Source organism: Nomascus leucogenys, chromosome 12 (genome assembly GCF_006542625.1).
Source record: "Nomascus leucogenys isolate Asia chromosome 12, Asia_NLE_v1, whole genome shotgun sequence".
Lineage (NCBI taxonomy): Eukaryota > Metazoa > Chordata > Mammalia > Primates > Hylobatidae > Nomascus > Nomascus leucogenys.
In genome coordinates, this window is record NC_044392.1 from 75,332,760 (window position 1) to 75,348,834 (window position 16,075).

Below are 16,075 nucleotides of genomic sequence, written 5' to 3' on the forward strand. Positions count from 1 at the left end.
CTCTGCCACAGTGAAAATCTAGAAGCAGTCACACCCAGGAGAGACAAGCACTGCAGTGAACAGATCTTTGTTTATAAATATAATTTTCCAATTAAATGAACCAGGGGTCCTTGGATAAATGGCTGGTTCTAGAACTGGGCAAAAAAAATTCAAGATGGTCCTGGAGCATCTTGTAGTACCAAAAAGTAAGGATGTGCTAAAAGACATTTAAGAATGGGTGCATATCAATACAATGCAGTAGTCAAACTGAAGGAATGCCCAATGTCCAAAGCTGGACTAATTTGAGCAACAAAATAAGTAACATAATTTAGAAATGTAAAATGAAATAGAAAATAAATTTATGGATACATTCATACATATATATGAATACATATGTATGAATATGTATGAATACATATGTAGAATATACATGAATATATATGTATAAATGTATCCATAAATTTATTTTCTATTTCATATATATGAATGTATCTACAAATTTATATATATCTATTTATATATATATCAGTATTAGAATAGATATATATGATTGAATAATAAAGTAAATAGGAGAGAAGAGACAAATCTTCCTGACAGAAAAGTTTCAAATAATTTATGTAGATGAAACTTCCTTTCCCCTTTTTGAATGTTGTTAGACTTACAGTTTTGCTTTCAAAGAATAGAGTAGGAAATGGGAAAAGTGGTGACTTTACAGTGGAGAAACCCAGCCAACTATCTTAACCATGTGACCAAGGTTGACATCACCAGTGATGTTATATGCATATCATGTTCCCCTAATATGTGTAATGAGGACACTTCACTTCTGTGGCATCCTTTCCCAAAACACATAATCCCAGTCTAGTGATGAGAAAAGCATTATCATACAAAATCAATTCTAAGGACACTCTACAAAATGCATAATCAATACTCTAAAAACTCTCAAGGTGGTGAAAAATGAGGACGCTCTGAGAAACTATCACAGACCAGATGACATTAAAGTGACAGTGACATGATAACTAAACACATGTGGCTCCCTGGACTGGGTACTGGAATAGAAAAAGAATGCTACTGGGAAAATTAATTCAAGTCCAAGAAAAGTCCGGAGTTTACTTTGTAGCAATGTACTAATGTTGACTTTTGACAAATGTACCATGGAAAAAGTAAGATGGTAACATTAGGAAAAACTAAAACTGGGTAAGGAGTATATGAGAACTCTCTGTTACTGTCTTCACAATTTTTCTGTAAACCTAAAAATATTTCAAAAGTAAAAAGTTTATTTTTAAAACAGCCCTGATGTTAGAATCTTCATTAATTACTTAGTGAATTCATTCAACACATAGCAACGGAAAACTTGTGTCCCTAGTCACTGCTGTAATAATGGTTATTAGCAGGTCAGATGCCATCCCTATCTTTCCAGAGCTTACAGTTTACTGGTAGATAAAGATAACAGGGATGTTCAAGATTATTTGATAAGTGCTGTGAGAAAATGCCAGAGGTTTTAAAAATATTTTTCTCCTATATTTAAATTAATAAGTCTGGCATGTTAAATAGATCTTGGAGCATAGTAAACATATTAGTCCTCAAATAATACTTCTCCTGAATATTTTCCATATCAGATAATCCTTAAACTCTGTACAATTTGCCAGGTATTGTTTTAGATTTTTATTAGAGAAATTTGGGAATATTCTTTAGTTCATTATACTTTGCTCAGTGATATGGTTTGGCTCTGTGTCCCCACCCAAATCTCACCTTAAATTGCAATAATCCCCATGTGTCATGGGAGGGACCTGGTGGGAGGTAATTGAATCATGGGGGCGGATTTTTTCCTGTGCTGTTCTCATGATAGTGAACAAGTCTCACCAGACCTGATGGTTCTATATCCCCTGCACATGCCCTCTTGCTTGCCACCATGTAAGATGTGCCTTTGCTTCTCCTTTATCTTCTGCCACAATTGTGAGGCCTCCCCAGCCATGTAGAACTGTGAGTCCATGAAACCTTTCCTTATAAATTACTCAGTCTTGGGTATGTCTTTATTAGCACTGTGAGAACAGACTAGTACACTCAGCAAGGAATTATTTTCTTACAAAGTAGAGAACTGTTTTCCTTTTCATGTAAAAAATGAAAAGTTAAGGCCAGGCACTGTGGCTCACGCCCGTAATCCCAGCACTTTGGGAGGCCGAGGCGGGCGGATCATGAGATCAGGAGATCAAGACCATCCTGGCTAACACCGTGAAACCCCGTCTCTACTAAAAATACAAAAAAAATTAGCTAGGCGTAGTGGCGGGTGCCTGTAGTCCCAGCTACTCAGGAGGCTGAGGCAGGAGAATGGCGAGAACCCGGGAGGCGGAGGTTGCCATGAGCTGAGATTTCGCCATTGCACTCCAGCCTGGGTGACTGAGCAAGACTCTGTCTCAAAAAGAAAAGAAAAGTTAAACTAGATAATTCTTAAAATATCTTTCAGTTTTAAACGTCATTGTGCTTTGTCAGTTATGTAGTATTTTCTTGGCTGTTTATTAGATTAGTAAGAAGGTTTACTTATTGATTACGTAAAAACAAATATCATATTTTTCTTTCATCATCAGGATTCCTATTTCTTCAGTTTATTTCAGGTAGAAAAGTGTATTCCAAAGAAGGAAGATATTCCCATAGTGAAAAAGGAAAATACATGTATTCCCCTGAGGCAGGCAACACTTTTCAAAAGAATGAGAAGCCTTGTTACCATCATAAAAAGTCTGGGACCCAAAATGCAGACCACTAGAATCACAAATTCTGCACTTGCCAAGCCTTTTAGTTTTTGAGTTTTGAGGTTTTAGCTCAAAAACCTCAGGAATGGGCATCTTAAAAGGAAATACTTTTTGTGGATTTGCAAAGTCTCACTGCAAAGAAATTCACCTCAGTTTGAAAGACCTTGTGGGATTAAAAGTCAAGATTCATTTGGGAACGCTGGCTGGTAGACATTTCATGTCTCTCTTTTGCTGAGAAGTAATCTCACGAAGAATTTATAGTCTATGGCTGCATAAAAAGGTGGCTTCTTTGAGGGGCTCACATTTGTATGTACTTTGAGAGGAGAGGATGGGAGCTGAATATAAAACACTGTGGCTGATTTCAACATCTGCTCCTATAGTTACAGAGAACCAGAGGCTGGGCTCTAAAACAAGAATGGAAGGTCACAAGCCAGAAGTTTCTGAGAATGTGTTGGGGAAGAAGTAGGTTGGGAAAGCAGCCGTATTTCCTCTAAAGAAAAAAAGGTATCTCTTTGAAGTCTGAGTATTTGGTAAATTAAAAAAAAAAAAAAAGAATAAAAGACAATAGAAAAGGTATCACTAATGGGGTAGAAGGAACAAAACACTGAAACTGAAACCAAAACCAAATCAACCAAACCAAATAAAATTCCTTTCAGTGGAAGCACACTTGTCTAAAACCACACGTTTAAAAATGACCTCTCTTCTGGATTATTTCACTAGCCTCCTATTTTACCTTTCTGCCACCAATTTCTCCCATCTTCAGTTTATTCTGCAAACTACTTTCTGAATGATCTAAGACATTTTAGTGTTCATGTAACCATAGCCTTCATGATCAAAAACTTTCAATGTCTCCTCATTGTCGCATGAAGAAAATCCAAATATTTCAGTTTTGATTTTCAAGTCTTTAGATGATTAGCCAAATCCATCATCTGTAAAATGAAATCAATATATAGAAATTTATAGGTTATCTCAGCAGCCTAGGTCAGTTATGTAACTAAATAATTTTTAAATGGTTAAAAATAGTGGGCAGGGCGTGGTGGCTCATGCCTATAATCCTAGCATTTTGGGAGGCCGAGGCGGGTGGATCACTTGAGGTCACGAGTTCAAGACCAGCCTGGCCAACATGGCGAAACCCCATATCTACTAAAAGTACACACACACATAAAAATAGCCAGCCGTGGTGGCGCACACCTGTAATCCCAGCTACTTGGGAGGCTGAGGAAGGAGAATTGCTTGAACCCAGGAGGTGGAGGTTGCAGTGAGCTGAGATTGCACCACTGCACTCTAGCCTATGTGAAGGGAACAAGACTCCATCTCAAAAAAAGAAAAAAAATAGTGTTTTGCTTTATATCTATCTATCTATCTATCTATCTAATCCATCAATTATCTATTTTATACTAGTACTAATTAGTACCTGGGATGAATATAAATGTGGGGTATGAATCGTCCCATTTCTAATGTTATATTGATTTACCTATGCAAGTGGTTTTGATTTTAGTTACCTTGACTAAGACACGCTAAGTAAATAAATCGAATATCCAAAAATAAACCATGCTTTTACTATTTCTTAGGCCTTAAATCAATCTTGGCCATATTCACGAGAATGTTTTTGGTGTCTGCTATATATTTTTAGGAGCTTTTGTAAATACTTGGTCTAATTTAATCTCATAATCTTCAAAAGTCTGTTGAGCAAACCCTGATAACATCCACTTCCAGTCTGGTTAATTAGAAAACAATTAGGTTCTAACAAGGCTTTTGCTTCCTTACCCTGTTTACCACACAGTTTCAACATCCTTCTATTGATATGAAATGTGTGGAGACATAATTTTTTTCCTTTTCTTTTTCATCTTGATCCTGGAAGCTCTGGTAGAATAGTTAAGGAAATTTCTTAACAGCAAACAGGGGAAGTCTTTTATTCTGTTTGGATTTTGATGGTACACAAATTAACTCGTTTCCTCTACTGTGATGGGAATTCAGAAAAGGGAACCTATTGGAAATGTGAACATTCCTATTCTTCCTGACTGTTAAATTTCATTAGAAAACTTTACGTCACATAACTTTTACTAAGCGGAGACTGGAGGCAGTGTTTACCAAGAATGTTTGTTAATGTGGAGGTAAAAAACAACATAGAATCACTAGCCACTTGGATAATGAACACTGCAAACATCATTGCTTATAGAAATGGTGTAATACTAGGATAGAATTTAAGTTCTAGCTCAGGTTGCCATTGAAAGAAGAGTACAAATATTTGCTGAGCACCTACTACGTGTCAGGCATTGAGTAAGCCTTTTTTCATATTTTTAAATTTTTTAAATTTAAAATTTTTATTTTAAAAAGATAGAGATAGGGTCTTGCATGTTGCTCAGGCTGGTCTCAAATTCGTGGCCTCAAGCAATCCTCTCACCTTGGCCTCCCAAGTGCTGGGATCACAGGCATGAACCACTGCACCTGGCCTTTTTTTTTTTTTTTTTTTTTCATATTTCTTCTCATTTAATTCTCAGTGCAACCCTGTGGCTGGACATTTTTTCAATCTAAATTATTAGAGATAAGGAAATTGAGAGTTAGGGAACTTTAGTAACATGTCAAAGGTCACACATGTGTTAATTGCAGGGCTCAGTTTTGAAACCACTTTAGTTTGATGTGAAACTAGAAACATTTCCACTATAGCACACTGTCTTCATGCATGTTTTTACACCCATCAGAGTCTGGTTTCCTACTAACCTTGACCTGTTTTGCAAGGATGAATGGGCTAATGAATTACTAATTGTAAAATATGCTTATAATTTTAAAGAACATGTAACTATTGAAAGAAAAATCGTGACATTTTATAGTTAACTTCTCAGTTTCTTTTCTTTAAATAGTCCCAGGATAATATATGAAACTCTCTGTGTTCTCTCTTTCATAGCGTAAATTAATGGAGAGCAAAGGCCTTTCTTTGCAAACATTTTCTAACACAGTTAACCCGTGCTTCCCTGCTGCTAACTTCTCTCAAACGTTTAGATTCATGGGGACATAAAGGCCAAACTGCTGTCTTATTAAATTCTTCTTTTCATAAGAATATGCAAGATGCAAATGAGCAAAATGTTAAAGCTCTATAAAGAGCATCTCTGGATTTTATAGCCCTGCTTCCGAAGAGTGTGTCTATGGGATATCAAGTGAAGAAATAGGAGCATGCATAATTGCATATGTAATTGGGCTGCAATTTTGCAGTATATAATACAAAATATATATACATTTATAGATGAAAGACCTGAAATAAATATGCCAAAATGTGAGCCATGATCACCTGTAGGTGAAGATCTATAGGGCAATTGCATTTCATTTTTCAAATGTTTTTATGCATTTAAAAAATAAAAATATGTTTCTTCTATTACCAGAAGAATGCAATGCATTTCATCCATATTTTAAAAAGACACATTCTTTTGAAAGCAGTTCTGGTTGTGTGTGAGGGTGAGAATATCCTCAAATGGAAACAATTTTGTTTGTTAGGGAATTCAGCTTTAAAACGGGAGTAAGGCATTTGTCTCTTTGATGCCATGGCAACCCCTGGGAAAACGCAGAGTCCAACAATGGGATAAAAATGTGCCTCAAGAGTGGGTAAGAAGGAGGCAACCTTGGACTTCTTTTCCCCCCACTTTCCCTTGAACAGAAGGTTGCATTGTGTTTTTTCCAGCTGACTTTGCTTTCCAGCTAGGCTGCTGTGAGAGGAAAGAGCAAACAATAAGAAGAACCTTTTTCTCATGGAGTTTTGGGCTCTCCGAGAAAGTATGTGCTTTCTCAGTGGAGAAAAAGCTCAGTTTCTTTTCTCTGTCTTCCCCTCCCCTTGACATCTCCCAATTCAGTCATTTTTATTACAGGTTTCTCAATCCCCTATACATTTTTCCCTCAGGATACTCCACTTGTCTTCTTTGGAGCTGTAGGGCTGGATTGATCTTTTCTCTATGGTCACTGTTTTCTTCTATGGTCTTTTCTCTACGGTCACTGTTTCTTGATAGAAAGACTCCTGTAGTCTTTTTCAGATCTCAATCCTTAATACATCTCTGTTGGTCTCCAGTGATTTGGCTGTCTGAGACTCTCTTTTATTTTTTTAAGATTTTTTAAACTAATTTTATTCTTTAGGGAAATTGAACTCCCCCAAGCCACTGAAGATTGCTAAGGGTCTTCATTTTGGCAATACAGATCTGAATATTGTGATAACAGAGGTTGCCAAAGGACTTTGTCTCCATTATATAGTTAAGTAATGATGATGCCAAGCTTTCTCTGTGGTCTGCGCCATGTTTCCTTCTAACATGACAGCAGCATCAATACAGCAAGGATAGTTGACCTTGGTGCTGGGTTTTACATTAAGATCCTGTGTGTTTGGACTTAAAAACTTTAGTCCACTTAGAAGCTACCAGCAACCTGAGCAAGTGGCCCTGTAGTTTTACGCCTCAAACCAGCGTAAACACTGCTTTTCAACTAATACAAAGAAAAGGAATTGGGGAGGGAGGCCTCTCGAGTAACCACGGAAGTGACTTTAAAGAATTGCAGGTCATCAGTTTGGCAACCAGAGGTGCAGTCTTCAGAGTGGAGGACTCTGTGTGGCAGAGCCAGGCCTTGACCCAGTGTGACCCCCTGATATCGGGAACCACAAGAGACTTGTGCAGCTGCCTGGCCTCCAACCGGCCTGGGAGGCTGGTCATTCCAGGAAACTAGCAGTGATGGTATCATTCCTAGGAGCATGATTCAGCCAAGAAGAATGAAAACTTTAGAGCCATGAAGGCTAACTGTGGAGGATGGAAGGCTCATCTCATTCATCTTTCTTTCCTGAGCACCCATCAGTAAATATTGCCTTAAGTGAGATGTGCAAATTCCAGCTGCTGCTCAGAACTGACGGTTGTATGGCCTGTAGAAAATGTCTTCATTTCTTTAGTAATTTTTTGCAGCCTACATAAATTTTCTTTTTTCCCGGATTGGCCCTTGTGCAAAAAAAACATTGCTTCCCACAGTTATAAGCCATTATAAATGATGTGTACCACTTTCTTAATTTTCCATCATTTGGAGTCTAGTGAGGAGACACAGATTAGTAGATAAGGTCAGATTCAACTCAATAAAAGTTGGGGGTCACTTCAGTCCTGAGCCAGGTACCAGCCTGGCCCAGGGGAGCTTAGTATGAAAGTACCTTATGAGGTTGAACATTTGTATGGTATTGTATAGCATGTTTAAAAAGCCTATCACATAGATGATCTAATTTGACTTTCACTGTGAGTAAAACCAAGGTATCAGTACTGGTATCAGTGATGAACAGACTCATCTGGGTTCAGGAGCTCTCTCATGATGTCCCTCTGCCAGCTGGACAGGGTCCAGGGGCCTCAGGAAAACCATATTCTTCAGTTTATGTGGGATATTCCACATTTCTAGGACTGCGAGTGTTGATGAGAGGGTAGGGGTGTGTGTACTTGGGAAGGAAACGCAAAATTCAGGTGTTCCTGAACAAATTGTGATCTAGATGGAGTCCAGCCCTTTTGAATCTGATAACAATGCTAGTGAACTGTCTCAGATTAAAGGACTTTGGATCAACCCCTGGTATCAATTTGGTACCAGGTTTGATATATAGTAGAGAGAGCTGTTTAACAAGCCATGTTCTTCATCCTGTTGATAAGGGAGAAACAGGAGAATATGAAGTTATGTAAGGGAGTGTGAGTTGTCCAAAGCTGAAACAATTTCATTTGCTAAAGTGATCTAAGGATTAGCATGTCTTTCTATAATACACATATATATTTAGCACAGTGCTTGGCACTTAGTAGGTACTCAATACATGTTAATAAGATATTATGGTAATAAATAATAGATTATGCATGGTCCTGTTATGGTTTTTTGAAGTTTTTTCCTTAGTCTTGAGTTCTGATTCCTATATTGCTTTTGGATGCCAGGTTATTCTCTGTGCTTATTTGGTTCTTGATGTACTAGTTATGCAATAAAATCTGTTGAAGGAATAAATGAAGAAGGAAGGCTTGCAGTGATACTTTGTATTTACTTCTAAGGCAACGTTGACATTCTCTATTCCAGAAGAACAAAAAAAGATTCACATTCATTGGTGTCCAAATTTCCACATATTTATAATTTCCATTATATTAGGTTGGTGCAGGTGTAATTGCAGTTTTTGCCAATATTAAATATAATAGTGTTAATCAATTAATTTAATATTAAAATGTTAAAATAATCCGTATTTTTTTCTTCTCTTCTTTTTTTCCTTCTTGATAGACTTTCTTGTGCAGTCCTTAAAAAGGAGGACAATTCTACTTTTTAAGTTGGCACTTTTGAAAGTTATTTCATTGAGTATTTACGTATTAGTAGACTGCTTGGTTCAACTTCTTATAGTGGACGTAAATTTTGGCCCAGAACTCATGTGAAAAAAATTAATTTTGTTTATTTTCTGTCTGATGATAAAAATTTTAGGTGATATTTCCACCAGGAGTTGGGAAACTTAATCTCCATCAGTTAGTATTTTTCTCCTTCTAATTCTTGATTTGAAATCTAAATTTGGGGGATATTTTGGAGGCAAGAGGTCAAGTGCAGTGGAGTGAATTCCTGGTCTGGACATGTGGGCATCTGCCAGGAATCCTTAGGCCTGTCCGCTTCCTGGCCATTGGTCCACACAACACAGATTGCTCTGCCGTCTTCCCATCCTGAATCTGATGCTTTTATGTGGCCAGCTCCCTTCATTACTTGGATGCACCTTTTGGGTACAAAGGCAACATTTGGCTCTTCTTACACTTCCTTGGGACACAGAGAATTCTGCCAGTTCCTTTTGCTTAAGCACTCCACAGAACTATCTCTTCTCCACTATTACTTTACTAAGTTGGTGACAGAAACACCTTAGCTCTTGATACCTCTGCAGGATATCCCTCCTCCAGAGTGTGAAGATACTCTTTGCTCTTGAATCTGCCAAACCAACCTGGGTTTTTGTGAATTCCACCATCACAGGGGACTCAACTCAGGGAGGGAAGAGAACAGTTCTTCTTCTGAAGGACATGCCATTGCCACTGCCTCTCCTCCAGCTCTTCCTTCCCAACTAATCTGGCTATGAAGATTTATCTCATCTGTGGTTTCAGATGGAGGAAGAGGGTGATGTTCTGGGCAGGGATGTCTTTGAATTACGCTAAATTCTTCAAAAACTTCTGTGATGCCTTGAGTTCCCAAGAGTCTCAGGTTGCAACTTCGAGGCCAAGATTTTGATTCTCAGAGCTTTACAGTTGTCAAATGCTGACAACCCTTTAAGGTTCACTAGGTTTCATTGGGTCAGCCAATGTTATTTGTTACCAAGCACTTATTATGTGCCAAGTAAAAGGAGAAATAGGACAGAGCTAAACTAAAGACCCAAAGTCTTTCATAATTGCATAGAGGTGGGTATTCAACTTAATAATTATGTACTGATATGGTTTGGCTGTGTGCCCACCCAAATCTCATCTTCAGTTGTAGCTCCCATAATTCCCAAGTGTTGTGGGAGGGACCCAGTGGGAGACAATTGCATCACTGGGATGGTTTCCCCCATACTGTTCTCATGGTAGTGAATAAGTCTCATGAGATCTGATGGTTTTACAAGGGGAAATCCTTTTTGCTTGGCTCTCATTCTCTTTGCCGGCTGCTATGTAAGACATCTCTTTGTTCTTCTTTCATCTTCTGCCATGATTGTGAGGACTCCTCCGCTATGTGGAACTGTGAGTCAATTAAATCTTTTTCCTTTATAAATTACCCAATCTTGGGTATGTCTTTATCTACAGCATGCAAATGGACTAATACACATATTGAGCATTTTCTATTTATCAAGAACGTGGCCGGGCATGATGGCTCATGCCTGTAATCCCACCACTTTGGGAGGCCAAGGTGAGCTTGAACTTGAGTTCAAGCATTTGAGACCAGGTGTCCTCATGCCCACCTGGTCCCTGGTCATTAGTCCACATAACACAGATTGCTGTGCCATCTTCCCCTCCTGAATCTGAAGCCTTTTATGAAGCCAGCTCCCTGGCGAAACCCATGCAGAAATTCAATTCTACAAAAAATACAAAAATTAGCTGGGTGTGGACTACATCTATAGTCCCAGCTACTCAGGAGGCTGAGGTGGGAGGATTGCTTGATCCTGGGAGATCAAGGCTGCTGTGAACCGTGACCACTCTACTGCACTCCAGCCTGGGCAACAGATAAAGTCCCTGTCTCAAAAAAAGAAAAAAAAAAAAAAAAGAAGGTACTGACTGTGTATCAGTGAACAAGACAAATACTTAGACAATAAAATGTGGTTAAAAGCTTGAGCTCTGGAGTCAGATGGCTAATTTAAAGGGGTCTTTTGGGATCTTAACTGTCTGAGCCTCAGTGGGCACACGTGTAAGGGAAGAATAGTAGTAATATCCATTTTATAGATTGTAATGAGGATTTAGCTGTGATAATATTAATATATATGAAATATTGAGGGCAGCACATAGCACATAATATGCATTTAATAAGTGTTGGTTATAATAACAGATATCATATGTGGGCTGGCTCAACATCTCTTCCAAACTCTACTGTGCCTCCTTGTAAATCTTGCAGAACTGTGTTGTCTGGACTCCCTTGCTGCTAGGATGCCATATATAGTTTAGAGCCCTCCTACCAGATGGATTTGTTTCCTGAAGGCTCATAATTCTGGGTTTGACTATATTAACCTGCATAAGATTTGCATGAAATAGTACCCATATTCTTTCACCCTCAGAACACCAGGCACAGTTGCAGCTCATGCATGTAGTCTCTATCTGCTGGTTCACCTTGTTGGCATGGGGCAGTAAGGCATGGTTTCTATTAATATTTTCATGGAGCTATGGCTTAGCAAGAGAGAAAATATTACAAGTGTGGTATGTTCTTTTTCCTTTCATTGAAAAGATTTCCTTTGACGCTTCTCCCAGTTCCCAGGAGGAAAGTAGTAGTGTTTTTTCCTTGCTACGCTGAAAGAAAGCTGGGGCAGAGGGCATCTTGCTAAAATTCATATGGAAGTTTGGTGTGAAAGTTGATGTCTCACTGCAGGCTAGATTCAGGATTGTGGGAACTGCTGATTCGGAGTGACATCTCCTTTGACACTAAGTTGGGAGAAGGTGCTGCTAAATATTTTCTTGCTAAACATGGAAAATAAAATTTTCTTGTTAGTGAAAGAAAATACTTGGAATTTTTCAAAGGACAAGAAAGAACAAAAAAACCACACACACAAAAAAAACCTATCAAAAGGCCTGGTGTGTATCTAGACAGATGTAACTGTTATATCATAAAAAGTCAAAAGCATCTTCTGCCTTATATTTGTGGTATATTTTTGCCTTTCCAAATGTAGCTGAACATTTTTCTTACAGGAGTATTATGCTGAAGATTATAAATTAAAGTACTTAACACTCGTATTGAATTTAAGGTATTGCTATTTAAAATTTCTAAAAGTTACAATAACATTTCGTAGTTTTTAATCTAGCAGGATTTCACAATTTTACTTTATTTCATAAATAACAGTATGGTCAGGCGTCCCTTCAGATCCTTCAGTGTTTAAAGTTATTTTTTCCACTGTTTTGCATTATCCGGTAACATTAACATTAAATGCTGATGAGAATGGAACACAAAGAAAACATGCATATTTTTCTCTCCTAAATCCCAGAACTTCAGAGCTTTAATTTTAGTCTTCACATTTTCCTAATACACATATGAAATCCCCTGACTACCCAAATCTGGTAGGCGTTAATACGTAACATGTACTTTTCCCCCTGAATCTAAGCTGTCAGTTTTTCAGGATGGAAATGGTGAAGTTGTCAGGAAGTTGATGTCAACAACTCAGGAAATGGTGGGGCTGGATCACAGGATAAGGTACCCACAGGGGAAAGAACAGTCTTTAGCTGATTTGGGGTTTTCTCAGCTTACTGTTTCAGGATGAGAGATTTAGGTTCAACAGGGATTGAGTAGTTATTCTGTACTTGGCCTGTGCTAAACATTGGAACATTATTTATTTAATCTTCACAACAATCCTGGGAGAACAGCATAGGATACATTATGAGAAGGAAATTGAGAGAAGGAAATTGATGTTCAGAGAGGTTAAGAATGTTGTACACTGAGAAACAGTGGAGTCAGATTGTTGCACAAATTTCTCCTTTACACTGCTGCTGCCTTTCAGAGAAGACAGAAACATCGTTAAGTCCTCTTTCCCCTGACTTTCAGCCTCATAGACTTTTTAAATTAGGTTCAAGATTTTGTGGATTTTGAGGTGGGAAAAAGGACTTAAAATAGTGCATCTGCATCCAAATCTGAGTTCCTGCAATGAAACAAAACCCAAGACCACAAATGTTGACTAGCAGAATAGGCAAAATAAATCACTTGACCCTTTAATGAGGTGCTGATCACTTTGTCCCTTAAAGTTTGCTATAATTTAGAATAATGATAGCTACACTATTCATAAAAGAATTATACATCCATTTTTATGAGAGACTCTTTCAAAATTAATTTCTGCTTCTTGTTTGGGAAAGGTAAAAAGATATTTGGGAGAATAAATAGGGAATATGCAGGATACTTTTTATAAAATCAGTTGGGAGAATGGAACATACTAGATGCCCCACAAGTAATTGCCAACTAAATAAACTAGAATACATTTCTTTCACCTCTGTTTTCCCTCTAACCCCCTCTTCTTAAGAACTCTCTTCTCTTTAGATAATGGCCAGGCATATAATAGTTTTAGCATGTACTTTCTTAGATTAATAAAGTATCTTATGGAATTTGTTCTGCAAATGCTTCATATATGCATAAAAATGTTCTCTATTTGTGAGGTGCAGGATTCTGTTTATCTCTATTAGATTAATCTTGTCAAACTATGTTGTCTGAATTTTCTTTTTCCTTTTTTTTTTTTTGAGATGGGGTCTTTCTCTGTTGCCCAGGCTGGAGTACAGGGGTGCAATCATGGCTCACTGTAGCCTTGACCTCCCAGGCTTAAGAGATCCTCTCACCTCAGCCTCCCAAGTAGCTGGGGCTACAGGTGCACGCCACCATGCCCAGCTAACTTTTGTATCTTTTGTAGAGATAGGGTATTTCCATGTTGCCCAGACTGGCCTCAAACTCCTAAACTTAAGCAATCTCTCTGCCTCAGCCTCTCAACATGCTGGCATTATAGGCATGAGCCACTGTGCCCAGCCTCAGTTTTCTAAATCTCAGTTTCTTTTTCTGCTTGATATGTTTCTGATAGAGGTATTTAAAATTGTCCTTTGTCATTGTTGTTTTGTTTAGTTCTCATTATTCTGTTAGTTTTAGCTTTATAAATTTGAGGCCAAATTGTTAGATGTATATGTGTTTATTATTGTAACTTAGTGGAATGCTCTTTTTTATTATTTGTGCGCACCGTTTTTCTTATTAGTTATTTCCCTTTAAAATATTTCTTGTTTGAAACATGAGCTTTCTTGGGTTAGCATTCTTATGATACATCTTTTTTAGCCCATTATCTTCAAACTTTCTGTATACTTTTAATGTGTTTTTTTAAAAACTGCACATATATATATTTTTTTCTTGATGATATCTGTTATTTAATGGCTGGTTTAATGTATTTACATTAATTATGATTATTGATATGTTTGGATTTGTTTCTACCATCTTATATGTGTGTTTTGGTTATTATTCTTTTTCTTTGCTTTTTTCTTCTTTTTTATTTCCTTTCTTTCTCCCTCCCTCCCTTCTTACCTTTCCTCCTTTCTTCTCTTTCTCTGTTGAAGTGATAGAGTTTTCTATATCCTTCCTCTTTTTGTTCCTCTCCTGGTTTAGAAATTAAAATTTTACACACACATACGTATGTACACACACATACACATGCATTGTATGTACAAATATACATGATTATATACAATTATGCCTGTAAGAATGTATATATATGTACAGATGTGTATATCTTACATACATACACAGACGTTTGTCTCTCTCTCCACTCACATATAGAACCTTGTTTTACGTAGTCAGTGAGTATTCTTATTATTTCTGAGGGTATTTTTATTTTGCTCATACTCTTGAAAGATAGTTTTTCTGGGTGTAGAATTTAGCTTGAGAATTATTGGCCCTAAGCTTTTAGGAGATGTTACTCCATTATTTTCTGGCATCTATTCATACTGATGAAAAATCTGCTGACAATGAAAATGTGAAGAAAAATGTTGACAGTTATGACTTTTTAGGTATTTTCTCTTTTTCTTTGGTAGTTTTAAAAAGCTCTCTCTTTGGCTGCATAAATGTCTTCTTTTGAGAAGTGTCTGTTCATGTCCTTTGCCCACTTTTTGATGGGGTTGTTTGTTTTTTTTCTTGTAAATTTGTTTGAGTTCATTGTAGATTCTGGATATTAGCCCTTTGTCAGATGAGTAGGTTGCGAAAATTTTCTCCCATTTTTGTAGGTTGCCTGTTCACTATCATGGTTGTTTTCTTTTGCTGTGCAGAAGCTCTTAGTTTAAATTAGATCCCATTTGTCAATTTTGGCTTTCGTTGCCATTGCTTTTGGTGTTTTAGATATGAAGACCTTGCCATGCCTATGTCCTGAATGATAATGCCTAGGTTTTCTTCTAGGGTTTTTATGGTTTTAGGTCTAACATTTAAGTCTTTAACCCATCTTGAATTAATTTTTGTATAAGGTGTAAGGAAGGGATCCAGTTTCAGCTTTCTATATATGGCTAGCCAGTTTTCCCAGCACCAATTTATTAAATAGGGAATCCTTTCCCCATTTCTTGTTTTTGTCAGGTTTGTCAAAGATCAGATAGTTGTAGATATGCAGCATTATTTCTGAGGGCTCTGTTCTGTTCCATTGATCTATATCTCTGTTTTGGTACCAGTACCATGCTGTTTTGGTTACTGTAGCCTTGTAGTATAGTTTGAAGTCAGGTAGTGTGATGCCTCCAGCTTTGTTCTTTTGGCTTAGGATTGACTTTGCGATGCGGGCTCTTTTTTGGTTCCATATGAACTTCAAAGTAGTTTTTTCCAATTCTGTGAAGAAAGTCATTGGTAGCTTGATGGGGATGGCATTGAATCTATAAATTACCTTTGGCAGTATGGCCATTTTCACGGTATTGATTCTTCCAACCCATGAGCATGGAGTGTTCTTCCGTTTGTTTGTATCCTCTTTTATTTCATTGAGCAGTGGTTTGTAGTTCTCCTTGAAGAGGTCCTTCACGTCCCTTGTAAGTTGGATTCCTAGGTATTTTATTCTCTTTGAAGCAATTGTGAATGGGAGACATTTATGCAGCCAAAAAACACATGAAAGAATGCTCATCATCACTGGCCATCAGAGAAATGCAAATCAAAACCACAATGAGATACCATCTCACACCAGTTAGAATAGCGATCATTAAAAAGTAGGA